Source organism: Stegodyphus dumicola, chromosome 4, assembly GCF_044657685.1.
Source record: "Stegodyphus dumicola isolate Sdum_Otavi_A_Nest chromosome 4, ASM4465768v1".
Classification (NCBI taxonomy): domain Eukaryota; kingdom Metazoa; phylum Arthropoda; class Arachnida; order Araneae; family Eresidae; genus Stegodyphus; species Stegodyphus dumicola.
Window position 1 is genome coordinate 221,382,133 of NC_140771.1, and position 15,233 is coordinate 221,397,365.

The 15,233-nt window shown below is 32.3% G+C and overlaps 1 protein-coding gene across 2 annotated transcripts in view; it reads right to left on the reverse strand.

The window, feature by feature from the left end:
- The window catches only part of LOC118189290 (ras guanyl-releasing protein 3-like), a 194,450-nt gene extending 186,514 nt beyond the window's left edge, over nucleotides 1-7,936 (reverse strand). The window contains exon 1 of one of the 2 annotated variants that reach the window (XM_085816009.1): nucleotides 7,782-7,936. The gene's annotated coding sequence lies outside the window, so the exon portion shown is untranslated. The remainder of the gene's footprint in view (nucleotides 1-7,781) is intronic. The other variant, XM_085816010.1, reaches the window with a different exon arrangement.
- Nucleotides 7,937-15,233: the final 7,297 nt, after the last annotated feature.

The window sequence follows — 15,233 nt, forward strand, 5'->3', positions numbered from 1 at the left end:
ACACTGTATTTTGAGGTCACGGTTTTCTTACTAGAAAAAATGAAAAATGCGAAGTAAACAGTTAAGTAAAACATTGCAAATTGCAATGTAGTATCGTTTCCGATGCTTGCCGTGGAAACAGAAAAAAAACAAAGGCCTAGTAATAACGAAGGTAGTGCAATTTTTTATCCCTCACTTCCTAATTTATGATGGAAATAGGTCCCCTTTTATAATACTGACATACGAAAAAATGTCATGAGCATAAATCATGTGATAAATTCACACATGTAGAAAAATAATGAAGTTTTAAAGAATTCAAAGTTTGTAAAAAAAAAGTAACTTTGAAGTAAATAACTCCGCAGTAACTTTGAAAATTATGCAAAGATATAAACAAATATAAAACCCTTGCTTTCCCTCTCCCCTGCTCACCAAAAGATTAGTCAAATGTGGTCAGAACTCTAAAAGGAGAAATCTGCATGAGCTTTAAGGAGGCTTGCACCCAGCATCATATTAGCCGATGCCCTAAGTATCCCCAAATAAAGGAAAACAGAAATCAAAACTTCAGTTAGAATATTGACCTATCAAATTAAAAATTATTTCCTTTCTGATGAAGCTTCAGGAGAGGAAAAAACAAGGTATAGCAAATAAATTAAATATATTCTTGGAGAAAAAATATAAGGAAAAAAGAAAAAATAAAATGCAAAATTAAAAAAAAAGCTAGAAATTTAAAACAAAAAAAAAAAAAAAAAACTTACTCTTCTACAAATTGGATCAAAAACTTGGCCAAAAAGTTTAATGTATTTTTAATAAAATTCGGGAACACCAATTAATTCTCTATTTGAACAATGTATTATGCAACTAAACAAGGCGTACTATTCCTATTAGTTTTGAAGTAATAGCAGTTATAACTGCTCTCTCTCTGAAGTGAAACCTTATATCTTGAGGATTGCTTACAAATTTTCATGAATATTAATGTTATACTGCAGTTAATTTGTAGAGACATTAGGATTTTTTTCGAAGCCAGAGAGATGAAAAATTAGCAAACGTCTTCGCCGGGAATCGAACCACGGACCTCTGGAATACCGGCCTAGAGTACAGAACCACTACACCACGAAGGCACGCGGGAGAATTAAAGGGCGACTGGGGTTTTTAGGGGATCCATTCGCCAAATTCTGGGTGAGGAGAATCACCATACAACACCCTTTTAGTTTGAGCGCTACTGTGGAGACAGGATTTTTTTCCAGAGAAATGAAAAATTAGCAAATGCCTTCGCCGGGAATCAAACCACGAACCTCTGGAATACCGGCCCAGCGTGCAGAATCACTACACCACGAAGGCACGATAGGAAGGCGGGAGAAATACCTTATAAATTAAACTCTGAACAAGTCCAAAACGCTAGTCATATAATTTTGTTACTCAGTGTTTAATTATCTCTAGTTTTTAACTTATTTTGAGTACTTCGTTAAACTGAACTTTCAAGTACTTGTTTATTTCTCGTATTTCAGATTTATCTTTTCACATTTTCGAAGTATTCAGGTTTAAATCTGTAATGCTTACAGTCACACTTAATTATCCTTGAGAATGTGCGTAGCTACCGAATGTACTTGGCTGTAGATTTCATGCTTTGTGTAACTATAATAATTAAAACCGGTAATTAATAAGTTATCTCCTTTAACATTCTCTCTAATGTGATTGAAAGTCTTAGTTTTCTTTCGCCTCTGAAATTCTGCATTTAGATGTGTCAGAAGACTTTCTCAAGTTTAAAACACTGCTCATCTCGAACAGAAATATAATGTTCTCTTTTGTTTGTAAAAAGAGTCACTTTCTGATTAAAATCCAGACCCTCTTCCAACATCCAGAGGAGTACTTTTGAGCAAGATACATATAAAAATTCGTTGTCAACTTTCTTCATGCGTGGTCAAAAGAGGTTGGCCGTTTTCGAAACTAAAGCTCAATTTGTTTGTTTGTATTTTATTTCTTCGCCGAGAGATGAATTTTAATTTAATACAGATTTGGGCACTTGAAAATGCCTGAAAACGGATAACGTGCTTTTAAAAAGGGCTATACGATGGACCTTTTCAACTTTTCTTGTTCTTTGAGCCCTTTGGATATGCTGATGTTTCCTATAAGTCAGCAAATAGGGCAAGATTTAACTTCTTTGTTAGCCAGTCTGTCTGATAACCAGGTCTTCGTCAGATTCAGAGCTAGAATTTGACTATGTCATGAGCCATTACGGACTTCCTCTTCGTGTGCTCTTTCTCCGGTATTGCAATTCATTATGTTACCTGTAGAAACATTTCATGCTTTTATTTGATGCTCCATGAATACTGGGGTTATCGAGCCAGTGTGATACAGAAATCTCACATCTCGGGATAGTCTACGGAGTTTCCGGCTTTAGTTTTACCAAAGAAATATTTCCCATAAGATAAATAAATAAAAAAAGAAAGAAATGGACAGTTAAGCTCAATATTGATGGTTGTTCAAGTGTGAAGTCTAGTCGTGCGATCTCAAGAAAAGTGAGAAAAGCAACGAATTTTGTATGTTTAACAGAATAATTTTGAAATGTTTCTTTTCGCCAATTACTCCGATGGATAGAAATTTTAATTGCCTCTATGTTAATATATAATTATCTGCTTATTGCTTAATCATTTTATTTTATCATATATATTTGCAACTAACCTAGTGATGTTTTTTATTTGTATGTAAACCCTCTGATTCCAGCAGTCAATCTCTTAATAATCTAATTTTGGAACTCAAAGCCAATATTAAGACTTTTAGAAGCCTTAAGCACTTAAAAGATTTTGGTGCCCTCACATATCACATTTGCTTAAACTTTAGCTCTGTTTACACCAGCCTTGTCAATATTTTCATGTTTACCTTTAATACTGCTTTTATTTGTTATTCTCTGCATTAGCTGATTTAACATTTGCAACAAAGTTCTTCCTATAGAGTTCAATTCTGTGAAAATTTTATTTTCCGATTCTATTAATTTTCTTAATTATTATTCATGATTTCATTTCAGTTCTCTCTGTTTCATATTTTTTTGTTTTGTTTTACTTACTCCGGGAGCGTTGTGCGCTCTTCAAAACTTGCTCTAACCATGGAAAGAGATCGCAAACCATCTGGCAATTTTATATTAGTTTCCTTTCTCTTTTTTTTATTCATCTATTCGTTTTTACTACTCCCATTTACTTTAAGAACAATTTTTATAGATATTTTTTTCATTATATTTTATTTAAATTTTACATCATTTAAGCTGTATCATTATCTATTGTTGATATTTTTAATATTAAAATTCATTCATTTATTAATCTACCAATAGTAAATTACTATTACTGTAGTTTGCATTATATAGTATCCATCATATATAATTATGTGCATGTGTATCTGAGCCCTAGTTTATGAATAATTCATATATGTCAACAACTGCTGTGAATGTTTAGACAACATTTTCAAAGCTTAATTAAAGGCACATATACACACACCTAAAAATGTCTAACCCATAAGAATTTCAGCTTCTAAAACCATGGAAAAAGCAAAAAGTGAACAAACCTAAGTAAACCATTAATTCATCAGCCAATACACAAAACTAAAGCACATTTCAGAATTCTGTTCAATACCTTATTCATCTGACGCAAAATAAAATATAACATACTTTCAGACGTTAATAAAAATCACGACATCTTATATTAGCGAAAGATTATTTTTGACATGACCTAAAATAATTAAATATTCGTTTAATGTCAAGTTGCAAAGCACAGCTGTTATAATAAGTAGAAAACTAGTATCTACATCATGGCGTAGAAGGCACATGATGAAATAAAATATAAGTTTCCTCCCACTAATGTTATTATATGCTGTTCATATGCAACTTCTAGTTGTAAAGAGAAATATGATTAGATCTTTTGTAACACATCTAATTACAAAATAAAAGCAGCAGAATTTTCTATAGATCTTCAAATCATATCTCATTAAAATTTTATTTTTATAATACACTAAAGGTAAAATATTAAATTATTCTTATAACTTTGTCAACATATCCAATATATTCTTATCCATTTGTCAACATATCCCCAAGTGTATAAAATTCCTACTATTAGCTCACACTCTCCCTATATCTTGTTCAAATTTTCAATCGTTAATAAAATACTTTTATTCATCCACTCAAGTTCAAATACATTTTTTTAAACTTGTACTGGACGACACTTGATGTTAATACAGTTTTTTCACATATTAAAGTCAATTCCTAGTTATTTATTCCTGTTTATCGGAACTAAAGATAAGCTGTTTTTTTAAATACATTATAAGACTTACAAATAATGACCGTTTGTTAGGAATTTTCACATGCTGTAAAAATTAATTTTTTAACAACTTATAAATAATAGTACATGACTGTGATAAATGGGATTGTAATATTTAACAAAAATAAGTGGCAACAGTAAGACAGAGAGTTCTAAAGATTTTTAAAGTGTATGAAATTAAAGAATTGTAGTTTTATAGAGTTGGATGAAGCGGGTGTAATGTCCCAGTATGAAACGAAAATTCATTAATAATATATCTAGGAGGAAAACTCCTCGCAGCAGGTTGAGCATATGTCGCCTTGAGTTGTGGGAAATCATTAGATGGAATATTATCTGAAGAAGTGAACTGTTCAAAACTCACTGGAAAGGTTCCTTGAAATAATGAAGCATTAAAAGAGATGGATAGAATGAGAAATTATAGACCACAGTCAGCTTCATAAATTAGAAACAAAAAAAAATTTAATAAAAAGTAACTAAACTAAATTTTTTCTATGTTGACCTAAGTAGAAATTGACTTTAAAAAAATTTTATATTGCTTGGTTTTAAATAAAAATACGTTCATATTCAAAGTTAACCAATAAAAATTTTATCAGATGTAATTTAAGAATAAGTAAATAAAGTACTTTCTTAAAAAATGAAGAGGTAGGCCTCTGCGTATAATCTTCATTAAACTGTAACTTTTCCTTTATACAGTGGCTCACATTTGTTTTCAGGCACTTGTAATTTTAAAATTTATTTATACAGATTTTTTACTAAATATTGAAAAACACACTTCAAAAGGTTTTTCTAGTATATTATTTTTTCTCTATCTTAAGCTTTGTTTGTTGCAAAGTAAATATCATCAAAATGCTCCTGGTAATAAAATAATTTATTCAGAAAGTGTTAATCCGTAACTCGGATATAATAATAAGGACACTCCAAATTTTCATTGAAATGTTTTGGCAGATAATGTTTCTAGTTATAATTTTTTCTCTTAAATAAAATATCACAAGAATTATCGTCTGCATTTAAAATTTTTTCCATATTTAGCAAAATATATTAATAATTTCATATTTGAAGTGAAGTAACAAGGCACTACAAATTAAAGACCACCTCTGTCAGAAGTTTAGTAACTAAGCTTTTTTCAAAGATGGTAAAAGTATTCAAAATATACAAAATTTCTTGGTGTAAAGCGTTTACCTACTTTTGCTGTAATAAAACGATGCAAATTACGTGGAACTGTTGAAAATGCACTGGAATCTGAAGCACATTCCAAGCTCAAGCTAACATCAAGGAATATTTGTTCTATTAAATATGATATGTAGTACTTTTAACTTTCAGTATTAATTTTTGTTCCTAAATCACAAAGATGAATGTAAATTAATGCAATCACAGTTTTTGGTTCTAAGCTTATGTTAAATTTCATTCTAAGTAGTTATCATTAAAAAGATATTGTTATTATTAGAATATGTCATCAAGGAATTTTCATTCTATCGCATATTTATTCTATGAAAAGTCATAAAAGTTAGAAGAATCATTTATAGCGCATGGATACAATGGGTGATCAGCAAAAGGGAATTTTTTTTCAACGCGCAAACAAGGAAAATAATTTTGGCTTTCACTAAATCCATCATAATTAGAGTTTAATCAAATTGTAATAGAAATTTACAGAAAAGTCAAAATTTAATATATATTTGAGGCTTATAGACGAATTAATAGTTAGCAAAATCCAAATTAAGAACTGAATTTGAAAAATCTATTGCCTATTGCTAAGGAAAAGGGAGGAGTCATAATGGTTTGAGGGATGTTTTACTGCCTTTGGAACAGAAATTTGAAGTTAATCGAAAGTAATATGGACTGGGATAAATATATAAATAATATTAACGTAAACCTAAAAGCGTCTGCAAGAAAACTTGGAATGCAAAATATATCCAAGATTTATCAGCAAAACGATTCTTAACATACAGCTCTAAATGTTCGCTTTTAGTTTTTATCAAAACTTCTCCCTATTCTTCGGGCTTAAATCCTACGGAACAACTAGGGAGTGACTTTGAGAAAAAGAATATGGGAACATGACATTTCTCCGAAAGCTTTACTACTCGTAAAAATAGCGCCTACGGAGGAACACTACAAAATAGAGCATTCTCACATGAAAAAAATTTAGTTAATCCATGAAAAAATGCATTAAAAGTGTAATTTCAGTTAAAAGATGTCCAACAAAATATTGCATGTCCCGTTACTTTCACATTTTTATTAAATATATACTGTTTATTCATGATCCATGAATAAACACTTCGGACACTTATGGGGAACGTGAATCCCCATAAGTGTCTGAATACTTATGGGAATTTATGTTCAAAACGTTTTGAATAAAATATGTTTTTACCAAAAAATGTTTTGAATAACTTTATTCAAAACAAGCAGATTTTAAAACAGATGATCGATGGTATATTTGAAAGAAAAATAAAGTAATTTTGCTAATATTTAGAAACTAATATTTTCTCAGAAAATTGGAAAACACAAGTGACCGAAAGCAAATGGAAGCCACTGTAGGCAACGAAAAATTATAGTGTAAAGTACTTTTAACTTTCAGTATTAATTTTTGTTCCTAAATCACAAAGATGAATGTAAATTAATGCAATCACAGTTTTGGGTTCTAAGCTTATGTTAAATTTCATTCTAAATAGTTATCATTAAAAAGATACTGTCATTATTTGGGGTTTAGTCTTAATTGGAATACTTTCTTTTGTATTAATTTGTTTTGTTCGTATCGTTTCTTAATATATGTTTTACTATATTTGAAAATATGCACATTTTATAGGTCTAATAATGTAATAAACAAAACCAAAATGACTTTTAATGTAAATATATTAATAAAGTAATAAAAATTATATTATAAAGAAATAAAAGTAAACCGAAAAAACTGCTTTAAAATTTTGAGAATCCTTTAAATACATTCATAAAAGCATTTCTAACATTTCTGATTGTTATATCGATATTAAGTTTACAGCATAGATTTACTGCTATGTGCACAATCTTTGACTCATAATTTGCAAAACAAGTTATTTTTCTCTTTCTTTTCATTTTAGGGAATTTCAGAAATTTCATTTTTTTATGCGTTAAATAAACTGAAAATTGTACAAACTAAGTAAATTCTAACAAAATGTATCAAAAACACAAGTCTTTTCCAACGCATAAACTTAGAATATCGGTATTTTATCGTTTTAATTATTCACATTGCAGCATGTGAAATCATGCATTCGTTTCAAATTACTTGACTAATTGCGTGCAAAATTTTGCAAGTATTTATTCTATATACGCCAAGATTTAATTCTAGATATATATTATAAACGCAAATAACTAAAACAGGAATTCATAGAAAAGAAAAGGTACGGAAAAACATTTGTGACACCACAAAAAACATAATAAATTATGAAAAAAGCAGCAGATAACTTTTACATTAATATAAATATTAATAATAGACTTTCGTTTAAAGAAAATAAATTCATTTTTTGTACTTACGATAAAATGTCAATTATGTGTAGTACCGATGTTCTAGTTCTAGTCTTTAGATTTATTGATCGCCTACTATTTTGTTATCAATTTATCCGAATTTTATGAACGCTTCATCACAAACATCTGTAAGAACAGTTAAGAACTTTCTACCATTAGTGTTGGCGCTCTTTCTGGTTGTTTTACGTTTACCTTTGCGTGACATTCTCGGCAGCTGCTATTGGAGGGAAGGTGCTCTGACGTAAGCTGTCAAAAAAGAGTTCCTTTCCTATTCTACTCCATTTCCGTCATCGAAGTTAATATATTGATTCAATCTCTTTCATTGCGTGTAATTAGTAAGTCTAACCGTTAGCCTATGAACAATTCTTTCCACGATAAATTAAATTTTCACTGGTACCCAAAATTATCTTCTTGCTTGAAAACATCGACATATCATCATATAATTCAAAAGCATAAGCTAAAAGGTTTGATATGATTAGACACGACTTCAAATTATATGGTAAAGCAATTAAAATTCAAATAATAGACGACAATGAAATTTTTTAGAAATTAAATAATATTAATGTACACTTTTAGAAAAGAAACTAAATGGATCAGAAATTTTGCTATTAAAAAGAATATGATCTCTTCTAATTCGTGCTCATTTATCACAATACAACTTCATAGCTGTTAAGAAGGTAACTAATTAAAGTTTAAAGAAGTAGCTTCCATTCTTCCATTAATATGGTCTTTAAGTTATTCAGATCGCTGGCAGAAAAATTTTGCCGTGCAACAGCTTTCGCAACTACTTCCCGTAAGCTTATCTATTCAATGTTTTTGATTTCAAGAAATTAAGCAAACGTCTTTGTTTCACATAGAGTCCGTAATATGAAATTCAAATCCAAATGCACCTCTACAATGCTTTTAAGTGAGAATATAGGACTTAATCTTGATGTATCTTGGCAGACACAGGGATCGTCTGTGGAATATGAAGGCGGGAGACTTATTTCCTTACTCACTTAAAATCATATCTGAACCTCGTAGCTGTCAGTCATATTTCCTAATACTGGTTAGAGCATTTCCTGGTTTGGGCTCCTTGAATACAGGGCGTTTAAACTGAATGTGAATACGCCACTAGAAAGAATAAAGGATTATTACTAAAGATGTCACCCCTAATTTCATTCATACCAGTTCAACTGAGATTTTTTTCCTGTGATAACCTTTGATTATGTGGCATAAAAATTTCCTGTGTAAGCGTTCTGTGTACAGTTTGCCAAAACACTAAAGTTCCAGTAGCAGTTAAAAGTTTTAAAATCAGCTGCTTACCCGTCAAATTCAGATAAGTAGTTCCAGATAAAAACTGATTTTAAACAGCAATAGGTTTTCTTTCACGACCTTATCCCTGCTTCCTTGTTTCCAAAGGTCAAACAAAATCCTTATTTGCAAAGGTCAGAGAGTGTTTGTCTTGAAACATGCAGCCATCTTTTCACTTTCATAATTTCTGTTTTGCTTTTAACTTTCTGGCAGCTATCCGCCTTAAATATTCTTCCATGAGATACAATGAAGAGCCAAAACATTATGATCACCTACTTAATAACGCGTTACGCGACCTTTGGCTTTCAAATCAACTGCAACACGTCTTAGCAGATTCGAACTCCGAAACTCACATCTGGTAGCTAGACATTACGTCGCCCGTACGGTATACCGGTTAGGGGTACGGAAGGGCTCGGTTTCGAATCCCGGAGAAAGCAGGGTTGTAACTGTCCGTACCTTCAATAGAAGGCAGCGGCGGACATGGAGCCTCCACAATAAAATGGCCATTACTTCTTGTGTTCCACAAGTTCTTGGTAGATGACTAGAGACAGGTTGTACGAAATAGCTGAGCAGCGGTAAGTCGAGATATTTCTATCTGGTGGGTGTTTGAGCTACCTCTCCATGACATCCCAAATGTGCTCTATCGAGTGAAGATCCGGCGAGTTAGGTGGCCAGGACATTAATTGGAATTCATCCTTATGCTCCTGAAACCACTTCAACACAATTCGAACTTGTGACATGGGGCATTGTCCTGCTGGAAGATTCCATTTCCAGTTGGGAAGACAGACTCCATGTAAGAGTGCAACTGATCCGCAGTTATGTTCACATGCTCCGCAGCTTTGGTCTGTTCTCCACAACTAAGGACACTTGCACTTGGACCTGCATTGTATTGGGCTGCCAGCTGAGCCACCTGGCGACGATTTTGCTGTACCAAACGGGACAGTCTTCAACGTCCTTTCACTTTGATGAACGCATGGACGCCAACACTACTGCTGGTCTACTGCTAGTTTCTACGTCATTTATCCACGTTGCATAAGTACTAATAAAAAGCGGATCTTGAACAACCTACTAGTTGTGGAGTTCTGGGTATACTCGTTCCGAGTCTTCGGTCCGTTACTCTATCAAATTTGCTTAAATCAAGAACCTTTCACATCACTGGAAAAGTAAGAGTAAGAATGATTCTTTACCTTGTTCCACTTGTATGCCGCGATTATCGTGCGAGTTCTCTAAGCAGCAGTTAAATACCATTCCCATTTAATCACGTGCCTTCCATGTCACCCAGACGAGTTCATTAAAATGGTTATAAAGTTTTAGCTCGTCAGTGTAATTTGGAGCTAAAAAAACTGTTTTAACTTGACAAACATTGAAACATCAAAGGCTTACCATACTCACACCATAGTTTGCGCTCTGAAACTGATAGTTCAAATTGAATTAAATAATGATAATTAGATCTGTCCATTACTTCTTGAAATTTTAAATTGATTTATTTAGACAAGAACTTTTGGAGGAAATGAGTTAACCTTTTAACTCATCTCTATTAAACTGAATACGTTTCATCGTTTTCCAGAAATTTTAAGACGGTATCTTACAATTCCAGTAAGTTGCGTTAGTTTTCGGGCTTACAGTTTAAAGTTTGGTTTTATGGTTTACGTGATCACGGCAAAGGCTCGAGGTCTATTTGCTTAAGGGAAGGGATGCCTTCGTGGAGGACTTTCTGAGAGAAACTGGCTCGTATACACATGGGAAAACCACGAAAACTCCCATGCAGACAGCCATCTCGCGGGATTCGAAACTCAGACCAAACTACCAGTGTTCAGCGACTTTATCGCTCGGCCACTGTTGGGGAATTGAAGGGGAAACTATAGTGATTATTCTAGAATATTATGTCTACTTAAACTCTAAGCATAAAAACACTGACAGAAGTGTGAATCATTCCTATATACGAAGAGACAAAGCTTTTAGTTTCAATTTATCATTTGTAATATGACGAGAATCTCATATTAAAAAAAATATTATTAAAATTACTGGATTTTAAAGGAAGCAAGAATAACTGGATACCTATGAAAGCGGTTGTTTAATGAAATCAAGGGCTGCTACCACCTGAGATCACTGAGTATCAGATCTCTCCAATAGGGATTTAAACTCATCAGTTGAAATTAGCTCAAATTCAATTCCTAGGCATCTCAGGAAAACTATATTAAATAGCGGAAGAGTGTAACTGATATAATCTTAAACTTACTTTTTCTCCCTCTGTTTAAATATATATTATCTCATATGGAAAGGATAATAGGCGATGAAGCAGGCAAAATGTAAGGGAAATGACAAAATTTATTTTAAAATAAAAATATATTGCGAGTAAGAGCAGACTGGCCGCATGGTAACATGTAAGCTAATGTTCAGTTACAGCGACAATGTAATGTTCAGTTACAGCGACAGTCCAGGTCTTTCTGATTCCGTCTGACTAAAATATTAGAATACAGTGAGAAGTAAATTAGCTCCAACTCCAAATTCCGCTGTATACGAAGATTAGCATGAAAGGTCCATGCTGTGTTTCGGCTGTCAGAACTTCGCGTGCCATAGAAGGTGCTTCAGGTAGAATAAGTGCAACACAATAAGTCCAGAAAGACAGGATAGAAGGGGCGTAAGGAATAAATTATCTCCCTCCATTATTATTTTACTTGTTTCGGACATGTTCCACTTCAATTAGAAGGGGGCAGGATGAATGATGTATCCAGTTCGATTACAAAATTAAAAAGAGGAGCAACACACCTCTCCCCTGTTTTCTCTTTTTATGAGCACTTTTGAATGTTTTGTGACCATATTTTTCTTCAGAGCTTAATCTGTTATTGATTAATAATATAACTTTGCAGATTCTTTATGTGAAAAAAGGTGCAATGCGCTTGCAGGGATTCGATCTCCAAAACTCACATCTGGTAGCGTCACCCATACGGTATACCGGTTAGGAGAGCCTACTACTACAGTACGGAAGGGCCCGGGTTCGAATTCCGGAGAAAGCAGGGTTGTAACTGTCCGTACCTTTAATAGAAGGCAGCGGCGGCCATCTATTAGGTGCCTCCACAATAAATTGATCACCACTTCTTGCCTTAGGAGTGGCCAGTGCTGAATGGGCAAGTGCCCGCCATTGGATTTAAAAAAAAATTCTAATTGCACTCTTGAAGGCATGCTTGAAGGAGAGAGAATACATAACTTCAATTCAGTTTCAGCATTATGCCTCAGTTTTATACTTCAAAGTCAGATTGTAGATTGCTCTACATCGTAGTATAACTGATGTCTATTATAAGCTTTTTCATTATGTTCTTAGTGTGTGGCTTAATACGCAGTACAAATGATTAACCTAAATACGATTCAGAAATGTATTACAACTGTTCCTTAACATTTTCTAACAGTATCTTTTACTATAAAGTAAATCGAAAAACTTGAAAATTATTTGAGGATATTTTTAACACGTTTTATTGGTAACGGGTTCATTGGGGTTTTACAATATATACTTTTGGATTACTTCTACTAAATTCAGTTATCTATCTGCACTCAGACTTCTCTGAAATATTCTGATGATCAGTTATTTTTACACTTCCTTTTGTCCCGTTCTCTTTTCCTTCCACTGACTTCCGCCCATACTGTTCTATTTATTTTCTTCTAGAATTTTGACCTATGCTATAGACGAATTTGTTTTCGAACTGATAGAATACTTATAACACTGTACAGCATTCTTTATTTCGCGTCTCACTAAATTACGTTTCTCTTTCAAGCGAAATTACGCTTAATTTTGAAATAAAAAAAATCTGTCACATTGGCTTGTCACATTCATCGAAGTCACTTGTGTTATTCACTTATTTACAGTTCGCTTACAATAATTCACTTATGGATAGTCTGCATGATAACTGAAAGTGACTCTGAGAAACACAAATGAGTGTGTAATGCTGAAAATTTATGTATTCATTGAAAAAGATGTGCGGTTTACTTATATAGAGAGCATCATTTTATAACTGGGGCTACGGTATACCGGGAAACTCGGACTCCAATGGCAGCATGCCGCTCACGTGAGAGCTGTAGAAGTCCTGTGAAGCAGCACTGAAAGCGCCAAATAATGGTCCTCATTAGTCGTTGTATATCTTATTCGACTTGACCAGGTCTTTCGATATGGATTCAGTGTCCTGAAACACGTGAGCTTATATTCCCTCCACAATCTCAGCTCTGCAGACACACACATGCACGCTTACGTGCTGGACTTTGAATATTTGTATAATACTTCGGCGGCGTAATTAGTGCGTTTGGTTCAACACCTTTCGTAAAAACAAACATAATTTCGAAATTTTCTTAATTTTTCTCACGAGTGTAAGTTTAAATGAATTTTCTAGCATCAGCTGTAATTATAAATATGACGGATTTCCAATAACATAATGAAATATTATGCACTTTGCTTGAAAAAAATTACAAAGATTTTAAACTAACAATTCAGAATGTAAAAATTAACTTTCTTTTGCTTTTTTTGAAAAATCAAAACTTCTGTTCTAAAGGCTGTTTTACTTTGGGACTGACTGAAATGTTTTTTAAAAAATTCCTATGTATCAAATTTTCTTTAGCTTGTATCGAACCTAAAAGCCTTCTTCATCCTAACTTTTATATCCTTTTAGAACCATGAAATATCAAGAAACTTAAAAATGAGATTTTAAATTTATTTGATACTTAAAAATTAAATTTTTTATGCTTTCTTAGAATACGGATGTAAAATAATTCCCCAAAAAATTCTTTTTTTGCACTGAGTTTATACGTGTTTATATGAAACGTCCTTCTTGAAGACTTTCTCAAATGAATAAACCATAATTATTTATTAATTATTTTAAAGTTATATTTTTGCAATAGTATAAATATTCATTTTTGGAATATTAATAAATAAAGCGAATGTCTTTAATTTTGTTTTCCTGACATCAATTTCAGACACAGACGAAAATTTTCATTATTTACAATACGTATGGCTAATTCTCTTTCAAAATAACCTACAACAAATAGCAAAATATTTCACCATCATTTTCGTCATTCTGGGAAGCTAATTTAAACAAGAAAATTAGAGAAATTCTTAAATGTTTTAAGTTCAAAAGACCACAATATTTAAATAAAATATTTAAATAAAATCTGCAAGACAACGAAATACTGCGCTTATAAAAAGTAAAGAAATAAACTTTTTAAATCCAGTTCTGTCAAAAAATAACTTTCTCAAAATTAATAAATTTGAATAATGTTTTGTCCAATCTGGACTAGCAAGTAAAGATTTGAGTTATCTTTATATCTTCGCTCTTTTTTATTAGTTTAAAGGGGCTTTGTCCCTGAGAGACTATTGTTTTCGTTTGAGATTTTGCGTCGAATCACTCTGAATGTCCTTTTTACTTTTCAAACTGTTGCCACCAAATATTATCGCCCTGTATTATGTTTGAAGATATTAAATAATGAAGAATCGGCATAAATGTATGTATGGTTAAACAACGGTACTTAGAGCCATCCAATTTTGAATGACGTAATCCTGCTGCGAATGTCAGAATCTGGAAGCCCATATTTGAAATTTGTTTTATCGATTTCAAATTTCGTAAAACTTGTAAAGAATTTTTGAATAGCAAACTCAAGGATTCCAAAACGAGCAATGGCAACGTTGTACAGAAAAAACATTTTTATCTCCAGAGCGTGAGACTGTGTATCGGAAATTCTAAAGATATACTCAATTTAAAATTAGTTTGCTATATTGCTCTTGCACTGAATTTTATGGTTTAAGTGCGGAGAACATGATATTTAATAAATAAAAGTTTAAAAAAAGTTAAAAAAACACCCCTTTGGACGTAATTTAAAATCTGAAACCTTTCAGATTTTCTTTTTACTTTTTTTTACATATATAAATGTTTGCAGCATTATTATATTGCCTGTATTGTATAGATATAATTGTATTTACTAGGAAGAAGTATTATAACTTACCAGCTCTTTGCAAGAAAGATGTTAATAGCCCTTCTCGTACAAAGTATATTAATATTAGGAAGAAAACAATTATGGTCATTCCTTTCTTAAAGATTCGTACCAAACTTGCTATGAAATGCAGTTTTCTGATACTTAGCTATGGGTGACCAACCAGTAACCCAGCGTTTAAAACGCTTGCTGACTGGA